This window comes from Haliaeetus albicilla, chromosome 7 (assembly GCF_947461875.1).
Source record: "Haliaeetus albicilla chromosome 7, bHalAlb1.1, whole genome shotgun sequence".
NCBI classification, from domain to species: Eukaryota; Metazoa; Chordata; class Aves; order Accipitriformes; family Accipitridae; genus Haliaeetus; species Haliaeetus albicilla.
The window spans coordinates 43,213,161-43,224,127 of NC_091489.1; positions in this window are offsets into that span (position 1 = coordinate 43,213,161).

Consider the following 10,967-nt stretch of genomic DNA (forward strand, 5'->3'; position numbering starts at 1 on the left):
GGCAGTTTCAAAGATTCAGAACCTACCTTCAGATTGTAAATAACTACTGATATATATCGCACTGAATGAACAGAGCACTTCACAAAGCAAGCAAAACCTCCAGCTAAAGAGTGTTTAATAGGCTAGAAATATAAAAAAGAGCAACGACATCAGGAGTGCAGTACAGAGAACGCCAAAGGGATGGGAACCGTGCCAGGCGCAGGGGAAGCAGAGCCCATCTATCCCCAGCAACTGGGCAATGTTTAGCCGTTACTCGGTTGGCTTGCTGCAGTCCAGGCTTGTGATTTTTACTCTCCTGATACTCTCCATCCCACAGATCATCTTTTGAGGTATCAGTAGTATCAGGTAAGATGTTCAGTCCCTGCTCTCTCCCTCTCAGAGAAATCAAGAATGTATAGCAACTTAAAATAGATACTCAGTTCCTCACTGGACTGAAACCTTTTAGCCTCTGACTCATCTCCGTGAGGAAGACAAGCATATGTAAGTCATATGTTGATCCAGAACAATATACCTGATAGACCTTTACGTGGCACCTGCTTCAACAGAAAAGGGATTAATTCATTTCATACTTCTCAAGTACTGATTTACAGCTTGCTCTTCCTGGGTAGTAGGGCTTGCGTAAATCAAAAGGCCATCACTGACACATCCTGCAGGAGGCTGGAGTGCTGAAAAGCATCTCTGTGACTTAAAAGCACTACCTACAGCAAAGCTAATGGGAACTGGGTTGATTCACCTAGAAACTCTGGACACACGCCTGGCTTTCCTCTCTCATACACTGAACATTTTAGCAGTGCTGCTCCAACATATGCCGAAGGGGAATCAGCCTTCAGAATTTTTAACTGGCAAACGGTATGTCCAAATATTGGGTAAGACAAATTATTTCCAGCTGGCAAACTAGATGTTATACCAGATAAAAAGGTTTTTTGCAATGCGCACAATCATACAGCAAGTTGTCATGAAAGCACGTGAGGCAGCTGATAGCAAACAGGGATGTGTCCAAAGACAGTATTTTTGTCAGAAGGAATGGGAAATGGGTACTGACCAGCAGCACCTTCAAGCCACCACGAGAAACTTACTTGTTGGTATACCAGGTTTCATAGAGAAAGACAAAAACTGACAGGGCAATTCAGAGCAAGAGACTGAGTCCAGTAGGTCAAATCTCTGCTTAGAGGGAAAACCTACAGCGGCTAAGGCTCCTAATTTTAATTCCACAGTCAAGCGACTAAGACAGCCAAGATGATTTGCAGGGAGAGGGCATAAGCAAGGAACTTATCTGGGGGTAGTATATATTTCTGATGTGCTTTCAGTTTCCTCTGGTGGATCAAAATTAAACTCCTTTATTTCATTGGTCCAGCTTCCTTTGCAAGTATTCTAATTTTTGCCTCTTCCTTAGAGAACCCAATTTCACAACGGGCATCTGCAAAAATACTAAGCTTTCATTTTTAGTGCTTACGTTTTGCTTAAACATGCTACCTTTGGCAAAATCAGTCCATTAATCATTCTGGTGAGAAGGAAAACACAGAACTACTTTTCAGAGTACAAGACAATTCCCACAGGACTGGTAATTTATTAAAACTGATTTTCTTTATGATGCTATTTTCCCCTTCTGAACTTTGGTGGCCTTTTACAAAACTGTTTCGCTATTGTATTTTAGTCTTTGTTTCCTACTAGCATAGCATATAATTCCTTCTGATGTTTGGTTTCACATGCATTCACTTTGTGATAAAACGATACTCACTTTGCAGTATCACTTCAGCAGCTGAATAACACACTTTATGATGATACTGCAAGACAGTAATATTTGAATACAATGCTGATTTTGTGCAACAACCCAATAAAAATAGACACTGTTTCAAGGAGCTGCTCTCTTGAACGGATGCTCAGAAACTTCTGAAATTATTAATCTTAAAATACATTAAGTTAGAGTAAGCTATTGCCAAACGATGCAGTAGCTTAAACTCCTACACGCTATGAATACAAAGCCCCGTTTTGCTAAGTGGTGTACATTTTCAGGGTTCTGAAATATCTAAAAAGGAAGTATTATCACGTGCATGTGAAATATCAAAGTATCCGACTTCACTGCCAAGGAAGAAAATACTAATTAATGTATTTTAAGTAGCCATGATTACAGTTTCCATAGGAGAGAGGAAGAATACACGTTTTGGAACTTTTCTAGTCATCCTGAATACGTTATCTGTGTATACTGTGCTGCCTGCCCAAACTGCACTACAATTTAAAACAATTATGTGAAAAGACAAAGACGGAGTTTACTATTGCTAAAAAGCACATGGCTAGCGTCCAATAAAACCCCGAGCCAGTAACTAAGCTACGCACAATCCCAAATTTAAATTCACATCGACACCAAGAAGGATGAAAACTTCCAAGTAAAGTTAACGTTATGGTGCTAAGTGCAGTAAATATCATCACACAACGGCTCACATTAAATAAACCAGAGCGTGGCTGTTTTCATGGCTTTTAGGGCACCTCGTGGAATCAAGATCCCAAAATGCTGCACATTCCTTTACTAACAGTTCTCTAAGCTCAGATGGTTTCATAGCCCATCTACACATTTGAAGAGGAATAAGCCCGCCTAGTCAGAACCAAACTGTAAAAAAGATATTTGATTCAATCCTTAATTTTACATTCATATCAAGTGCCTAACTGCCTAATTAGCTGAGAGGGCAAGCTATACAGGCAGGCTGGAAGCCAACCTGTTTATCATTTGCATTTAAGCAATGCTTTCGTATTTGCAAAGCGCTATGCAAATACCAATTACTGCCATGATGCAGCAGAGCTTATTAACACAAGCACAGTGCTGATGTGATTATGCTGCTTCCAGCTCCGGAGTTAGCTCATTTGCCAGCAGTCCAGCGGTCTCTGCCCTGCCTGCCTCCTGTTGCAGGGTATAGTTATGCTCTGACACCCCCATCTCCCTCACACTGTCCTGGAAAGTGCCTGGAATAAGAGTATCACAATAAATCAAAATTGACTTCCAAAGCATGAAGCTCAGGTTCAACAGTTCGCATGCCCCGGATACTTGTGCTGCAAGGACAGCTCTGCAGGCAGGCCGCAGCAGCAAGGAAGAAGTAATAAAGCTCATCTGACAGGATGTCCCCGTTATCCCCTGCTTTGTCCATCTTTTCACAGGCTTATCAAGAACACGAGCATATGTTGCACTTCACAGTCCTTTGCTTTATTAAATTCAGAGCATCTCCTATAACTGTGTTCTATTTTGGCTCATTTGCTTGCTTATACTAAAATTGTGCTTACCTGCTTGTAATTCACGACAGACCTCAGTCACCACCTACTTATCACAAAACTTTGGATAAGCGAACACGGATTTGGTGACATAGGGAGCCTTTCATTCATAGTTAGCTTTTTTTGCACATCATCTCACCCCAGACATTCAAAGTAATTGACTCTTGAAGCAGAACTTGATGGGACTTGCAAGATCCTCTTTTGGTAAAAAATCAGCATTAACAGCAAATATTTCTCCATGGCAAATCCATGCAACCGACTGAAGCTCAACTCCTAGCAAATGCGTTAAAAGGGAGCCCAAGGACTATGCACACTCACATCTGTGACTAGCTCAGACATATCTGTACACAAAAGCCAAATCCAAACAGTGCAAGCTTAGGAAATGCTTGTTTTAATATTTAAACCATGTCATCTGGACTCATCTATATGCATTTGTTCCTGAGGACAGAATTAATCTCCCCTAAAAGCTAGGTATTTCATCTGAAGTATTCTTCAAGGCTGCTCCTTTATTCAAGCAGAGAACAGCATGCCTCTACAGGGTAATTATTATCTCGCATACGCCTAACACAAATGAGACGAATTGCTGTCTGGAGGTGCTTCTTTCTTCCTTTTGGCTATGAAGACAACTCGAGTGACTAGTGTAGCCTCAGAGTTAAATTAGATGAGTTGCATCTCATCCCAGGCAATTCTGTACTAGGAGATCTTATTATGTTTTGCAGCTATCAAGGCAAATTATATATATTGGGGAAGGGACACACACAAATCAAGTGAGCAGAAAACTCAGGTCTCATCCTTTCACTGAGACCCCACTACTGCTATTGATTTTACTATGGAAGCATTCAGACTGTGGGGACCACCAGCTGTAAAAGCCCCAATACCCCCAGCAATCAGTGGTCCTCTCTACTCCACATAATAATGCTGTGAGTCCACCCTATTCCATCAGTGCTTGAAGTGGCAGTCAGAAAACAGACTAGGCAAAAACACTTAGCAGGGGGCTGTGACACCGTACCAAGTTGACACGATACTCAGCTAGGACCCCAGATTCACTGGTTGATCTTGTATAAGTCACCGCCTCTCCGTGACTCAGTTTCTCCATCTGTAAAGTGGAGATGATGCTCCTGACCTCCTGTGCAAATTATTATTAAATCTACTGATGAAAAATTTCAACCCTAGCACATCGGTGTTACTACTCACTAACTAGGGGCATTTTACAAATGCCCTTAAGTATGATACTAAAAAGACCCAGCCCTGAGACCTTCCTCAAGCTAAGCACAGCAAAAACAAATACCACAGACACAACTTATAAAAGTTATAAAGGACAAGACCTACAGGGAAAAACCTAAACTCAACTAACATTTTCTATTTGAGATAACATTTCAGAACTGTTAAATACAAATGCCTCACTAAAACAAGACTATAAAACACTTAAGTACATCTTGTGTCTAACAAAACTTTGCATTCTTTGTGGATAGAATAGCTTTTCAAAACATTAACCATGCTATTCCGAGCCACTTCCAAAGTCAAACAGACTGTGAAAATGAGTGAACTCATTGCTAGCCAAGCCCCAATCCTATAACTTTCTGTACTTCTTTCTTAACTGATTTTATTCTAATTTGCATTGAACGAGCGGTTGTACTGGTTCTCAGCAGCAGTCAAACAATATCCAGTGTAAATCAAAGTCAAGGGCATTTTCCCAAGAGGAAAGTAGGTGAAAGGTAAGGCTGGATTTTCCTACAGCATTAACTGCCCCAAGACTGAAAGCGCAAGGTGAAACTCTGCCCACGTACAGGGACACGCTCAGCGTTGGTGTATGGGGAGGTGACGGCAACGGTGCAGGCAGAGGCAGAGTGCCTCGCTCAGGCCAGCTTCGTGGAAGGCTCTGAAGAGAGCGCAAAGGCTCCTTCCTCTCCTTACGGCCATTGCTCCCTTCAAGGCCACCACTCCACACGTACAGACCTACAGCATGTAAAACTTCCTCTTTCTCTAGATGGACCTAAGTGGCAGGGAATTTTTTCATCAAGATGTTCTGTATCACAACAGAAGCACAAGTAACTTGCGTTAGCAGTGCACAACCAAAATAGCTGGCCTTTTAGAAACTGGTGAGAATTGGCACTGAATTTCTTATGCTCGTCATGCAAAGGCCCTACATCATGGCACTGGCACTTTCTCTAGTTCTGCACTTTACCTTTCAAGTTGCTCATCTCCCACCTGCAACACCTCAGACTGCCTGCGTGACCCTGAAGTCAGACACTGGGTGACACGTACAAAGGATGCTGTGGGACCAAAGCAGAGGCACTGGTGGTAAGGGCACGGAGACTTGGCCAAGACCCTTCACGTGACTTTGACAAATATGAAACAAGTTTTTCTTGACCCCAAATATTTTCCGTACAAGGCTGAGTGCAAGGTCTGTACGGGTAAGATTTCACACTGCTCTGGGCTGCGTACAAACCCATGTGATTTCCAAATTCCACAGGTAAAATGCTGTTTGCAACTTCATATCACAGCTCAAGCATCCCAGTTGTGTAACACCCTGAACTATTTCAAGACCATTTTCTCTCTCTCACCCCAGAAAGCCTTCTCTGAATTTTACTCAAGGACACAAACGTGACCATTATTGCTAGAGGACGGAGTTTCAGAAGGAAATACAAATGAAAAACAAAATACATACAGATTCTCTGAAATATCTCAGAAGGTATGACAAATTGAGCAGAGAATGCTCTCCTTCCCTCCCCACCTTTTAAAGCAGCCAACATAATTCCACCACAATGATATTGCATGTAAATGAAATAAAAGAAAAATGGAGGAAGAGGGGGACGCAACATTCTCTATTAAACACTTCAACAGATGTTTATCACCTTGCCTGCTCTGGTAGCAGCTCTATACAATCCACCCACTTTTCTGGGAATGCAAAAACGCAAAGGCAAAATGAAAAAATAGTTTAAAACCAGTCATGTTTAAACATGGTTTACTCTTTTCGTCCACTAAGCCACTGAAGCCCACAGTTTTCAATGTCCTTTTCAACTATTGGCCATTTAAACTTCTCTTCCTGCCTGCAAATCTGCTAGCATTGTTAGAGATGGGAATACCAAACAGAGAGGTCAATCTGTATCAGAGCAATGGTCGCTGGCTGTCAGCTCTTGTAAGCCATGAGCCATCACTTTGTCAGTCTCAGCCTTCGGCTTTGCAAGCTGTGACTAAAGATCCTGACTTGCTCTGCTAGCAGCTGTTGCAAGCTGTGAGCCAGCATCTTGGCATTCTCAGCTGAAACACTCACCACTTCTGTGCTCACAAACTGTCATTTTCAGTTAGCAGAACTCTCGGGTGACATGGCAGCAATGCAAGGACATCACAGGGTAAAAAAAGGATCATCTGTTTGAACGACCCACATTCAACCAACTGACTCATTTTTAATCACTTTCCAATAGAGGTCATCCAGACAGTAAACATCTGGCTGTGGCACCTCAGCCATCTTCCAATGAGAATTATCTTGCCAGTCAACATCTTGTCCCGTTGTATCAGTTATCAATTACTTGTGCAGTCACATTAGTGCAATGACCTGCTTTTCATCTTAAAAACAAAAAACAAAAGCCATAGGACCAAAATTTTCTAAGCAAAAGGGCATCTTTGCCAAATAACACTTACTTTGTTTCCACATGAAATTAGGAAATAATTTTTGCCCATTCAAAGTGGCTTTTGACAAATAATGGACAACACCCTTCCAGAGGCTGTATATGGAAACCTTTGGTGACCACAGACTGCTGTTTCTAGACAGCATTACTTACAAACATATAGTGTACACACCATGTATTTTACAAGCGAGTCTACTCCAAAGCTTCCTTGCCTACATTTGCATAGGTGCTTTGGGGTAAACATACCTCTACATTACTATCCATTTTCTCTTCCCATGTGTCCAGCTTTAGCTACACATAGGCCCATACTCACATCCCTCTTTTAACTGTCCCTTTTTCACCCCTCTTCATCCCGAAGAGTTAGCTTGCCTCTGCCACTTGACAAGCTGTTATATCCGTCAGGAATTCGGTTGGGTGTGTTGCTCTAGAAGAGTAGATTCAGACTGCAAACTACAGGTGGGCTCTGCAAGTTTAGATGCAAGGTTTGGCACATTAACAAGCACATCAGATAACATTTTAAAAAGAAAAATATATTGTTTTGCCTGAGAATGATGAAAGCATCAAGACAGCAGGTTTTTGAAAGAAAGACTAGAATTTACAAATTCCTATAAATCATTTATGATTGCAAATGAAATGTTGAAAATATCACCACGTTCGAAGAAGAAAGTTATACTGTGTATCCACACCAACTTCCAGACCTTTGCACAGCCCCAGGAAGTTGCAAAGAGGAAGATCAATTTTCCCTACTGTTTTTATATCACATTCCATATGAATTCAGTAATAGTTCATATTAATAGCACTAGGAAGCAGAAAGATAAAATATCAAGAAGAATAAGAAAGTCCTAGATACTGTGACTCACTTGTGGCTTCTATTTTCTTTCTCAGAGACAGAAAATTTCAACAGAAAATTGCTTCTAAGTACTATCCCCTCACCCCCCATCCCTTTCACAAGAAATGTGCAATTTTTACTTCTTACGTTCTATCAACTTTCTTTAGGCAGGGAGCAGCTAGCACAGCAGTTGATAGTATGCTCTGACAGACACACTTCTGTAGCTTGCTACTTCAAGTAACCCAGGATTACTTTAGGTATATGAGAGAGAAACACAGCTTCTTGATGACCCATGTAAAAATGTTCTGAATGAGCAGTTCTCCATATCAGAAAGTGACAGAATACAAATGACTGTATTGTTGTAGAAATCTAAGAAGAAACTCTGTAAACAAGGACTAGAGATGAAAAGACCAGTCACTTCCCCACGCCTAACTAGCTCTTCTTCAGATGATGTGAAGAAATAAATGGTATATTGAAATATATATATATATACACACATATATATATGAAATGATACATTTCATCTGTGCTATCTCTTTGTGGAGATATCTCTTTGTGGATATACAAAACTCATCTCAGCAGTATATTAGCTTCAAAAGGGTGAGGGTAGGCCAAATCCTGTTGTAAAATTGAGAAAAAACTTTCCCTGAAACAGACTACAGCTGTGGTGGCTGTGCCAAGTCCCTAGGGATATCAAGTCAGCATAGTATTTCTACTGAGGCACACTATAGTTCACCATTTAAAATGCCATCTTAAAAGCTGGGAATTAAGCCTATTAATCCTCACAATTTCCTACTCATCTTTGATTAACAAGAAAGGAAAATTAGAAAAAAAGCACAGAAATATACCTTTCCATGAACTCTGTACAGTACTACGTAAAACAGAATGTGCAATTCCCCATCACAGGAAGATGAATGCTGTAGGCACTCAGACAAGGAGTGGTTTACAACCAATGCCTAAATTATCAGTGTCAAAATACCACCTAAGCTTTTGTTTTAATTTGGCTCCTGAGAGCTCTATACAAGTTCATCACTTATGGCCTGTGAATTGCAGTTTAACATCTTTGGGATAAATTAAGAAGGAAAAATAGGTAAGACTTAGCACTAGCTTTTCTCTCTGCTGAGAGGAGTTTCTCCTCTCCACTGAATAAGGGAACAAGGAATCCTCAAAACTTCCTACCTTTGCTAATGGATGGACCCAGAGTACATTCTCAGCCCCTTTTACTTGCCTTCCGAACAGGTTGCCTGCTACTGGAGATAGCTGGCTGCAAAGCCGTGTTTTAAAGGCTACTTAAAGGACAAGGAAATCACACAGCTTATGTACATACCTGCCAGTACATGCCTAGCTCATCCGCAGTTCTATCCCACCTTTGAAAGATGATTTCAGCACCACAAAACTACCAACTGAAGTTCAGGTTTTGTTTTACCCTTGGCCTTGAAGGAAAAAAAAACCAAAACACTTCTCTGTCACTGGAGACAGGCCTGTACTAGGACACCAAGACAGACACACACTCTGTTCTCTGAAATCTTATTTTTGCTGGTGTGAAAGCAATGAATGAACAAGGAAAGTGCTGAGCACAGAGGCTGCTGTGCTCCCTCTGCTGGGCTCTCCCTGAGGAAAGACAGCAAGCCTGCACCATGCCTTGTAAAAGCAAATTTAAGTACAGATCTACCACCCACTCCTGGGTCTTCAGGTACTTCTAAAGCTGCATGCTGCCATTTTTGCTAATGCAGGCCCCACTTCATACAAGATAGGAGGCCTATAAATAACACAGCAAAGTTCAACAGGCAAATTTCAGGCAAACGCATTATGTTCTCCTTACTCCAAAAGCCCTTACAAAAATTTACACCTTTGCTCCACAACCTGAATGAATTGGAGAATCCAAGCACATGTATCAGCAACCTGCAGTCTTCACGCACTACAAGTTAAGAAATGTGGTCTCTGTGTGTTAAACAACAGCAAAGCATTCTCCTGGCTGTCTTTTTACAGGCCTTGCATACAGACATAGGAACTTAGAATAGGATTCAGAAGGGGCACATTATTTTTCTAGACTGATATTCAGAAACCAGAACAATATTCATTCATGTTACCTTCTAAACAGGGCTCAGCTATGGATGTTGAGACACGCTGGAAACACGTGACAATTACAGCTCTCTGGCACAGACAAGTATATTCCTATCTATACACGCCGTGTCTTGCCAAACGAAGGCACAAGTGCTTCACTGGCAAGATTCAGTTGTGTACAAGCACTTCTCCAGAACTGCAGCTTATCTTTACTTTGTAAGTCACAGGAAAACAATCTGTCCAGTGGACAAAATTAATGAAATTTCTGCCACAGAACTTTTTAACCATCAATTTTGCACTTTGAACTTGGCAGCTCAATACACATTGTTCGTCAGCAGTGACACCCGGCTCAGTACTTTGTAAATATTAAGTTATGTTACTGTCTATAGGGCTTTCCCAGTTGGATTAATTTGCTACAAAACATACCCCTAAGAGGACAGATGTGTCAGTGTAAATATTGCATGTAAACCAGGGTGTATGGGGTACTTTGTTGCCAAACACTTTTTTAATTTGCATTTCTAACATTTGCCCCCAGGCAATAGTAGCCATGATTTATAGAAGACAAACGCAAGAACTACCCAAATGACCCAGCTAACATTCTAAATCACAAACCATAACTAAACAGTACAGGTCGTTGTTTTTACAAATCTGTGAATAGCAAGATATGATGATACACATTCCTGTTTTCCATCTACCAGCTATTCCTTGCCACTGGATTAGAAATCTCAGTTCTCAGTTAAAAACTGTAAATGAACAAGATAAGGTATGCTAGCCCTGTTTTCACATTCTGCAGCCCACTGTCTCTACCAACAGATGTGATGGACAATGCAACTGCATTCCTGGAAGGCATTTCCCTATTTCCAAGTCCACGTTTCCTTTCACATAAGCCCCCACTTCCAGCCTCAGCAGTCTAGTTTCATGTCAAGTATGCTCACTGTACCTCTTGATCGTCTTGCTCCAGTATCCTTTCCAGCAACAGAAAGTAATGGGTAACACATGACACAGGCAGATTCACTGGATACATACAGTCAATATATTACTGCTCTTGCATATGACACATAGTGTGAAATCTCCAATACTTATATATATACAAAAAGGTTTATATTCAAGCCCCAGGACACAATGCAGTTCTCAATACAACCAAGAGCAGAAACTGCACATGAAACCTTTCCAGATACACTTCTGTA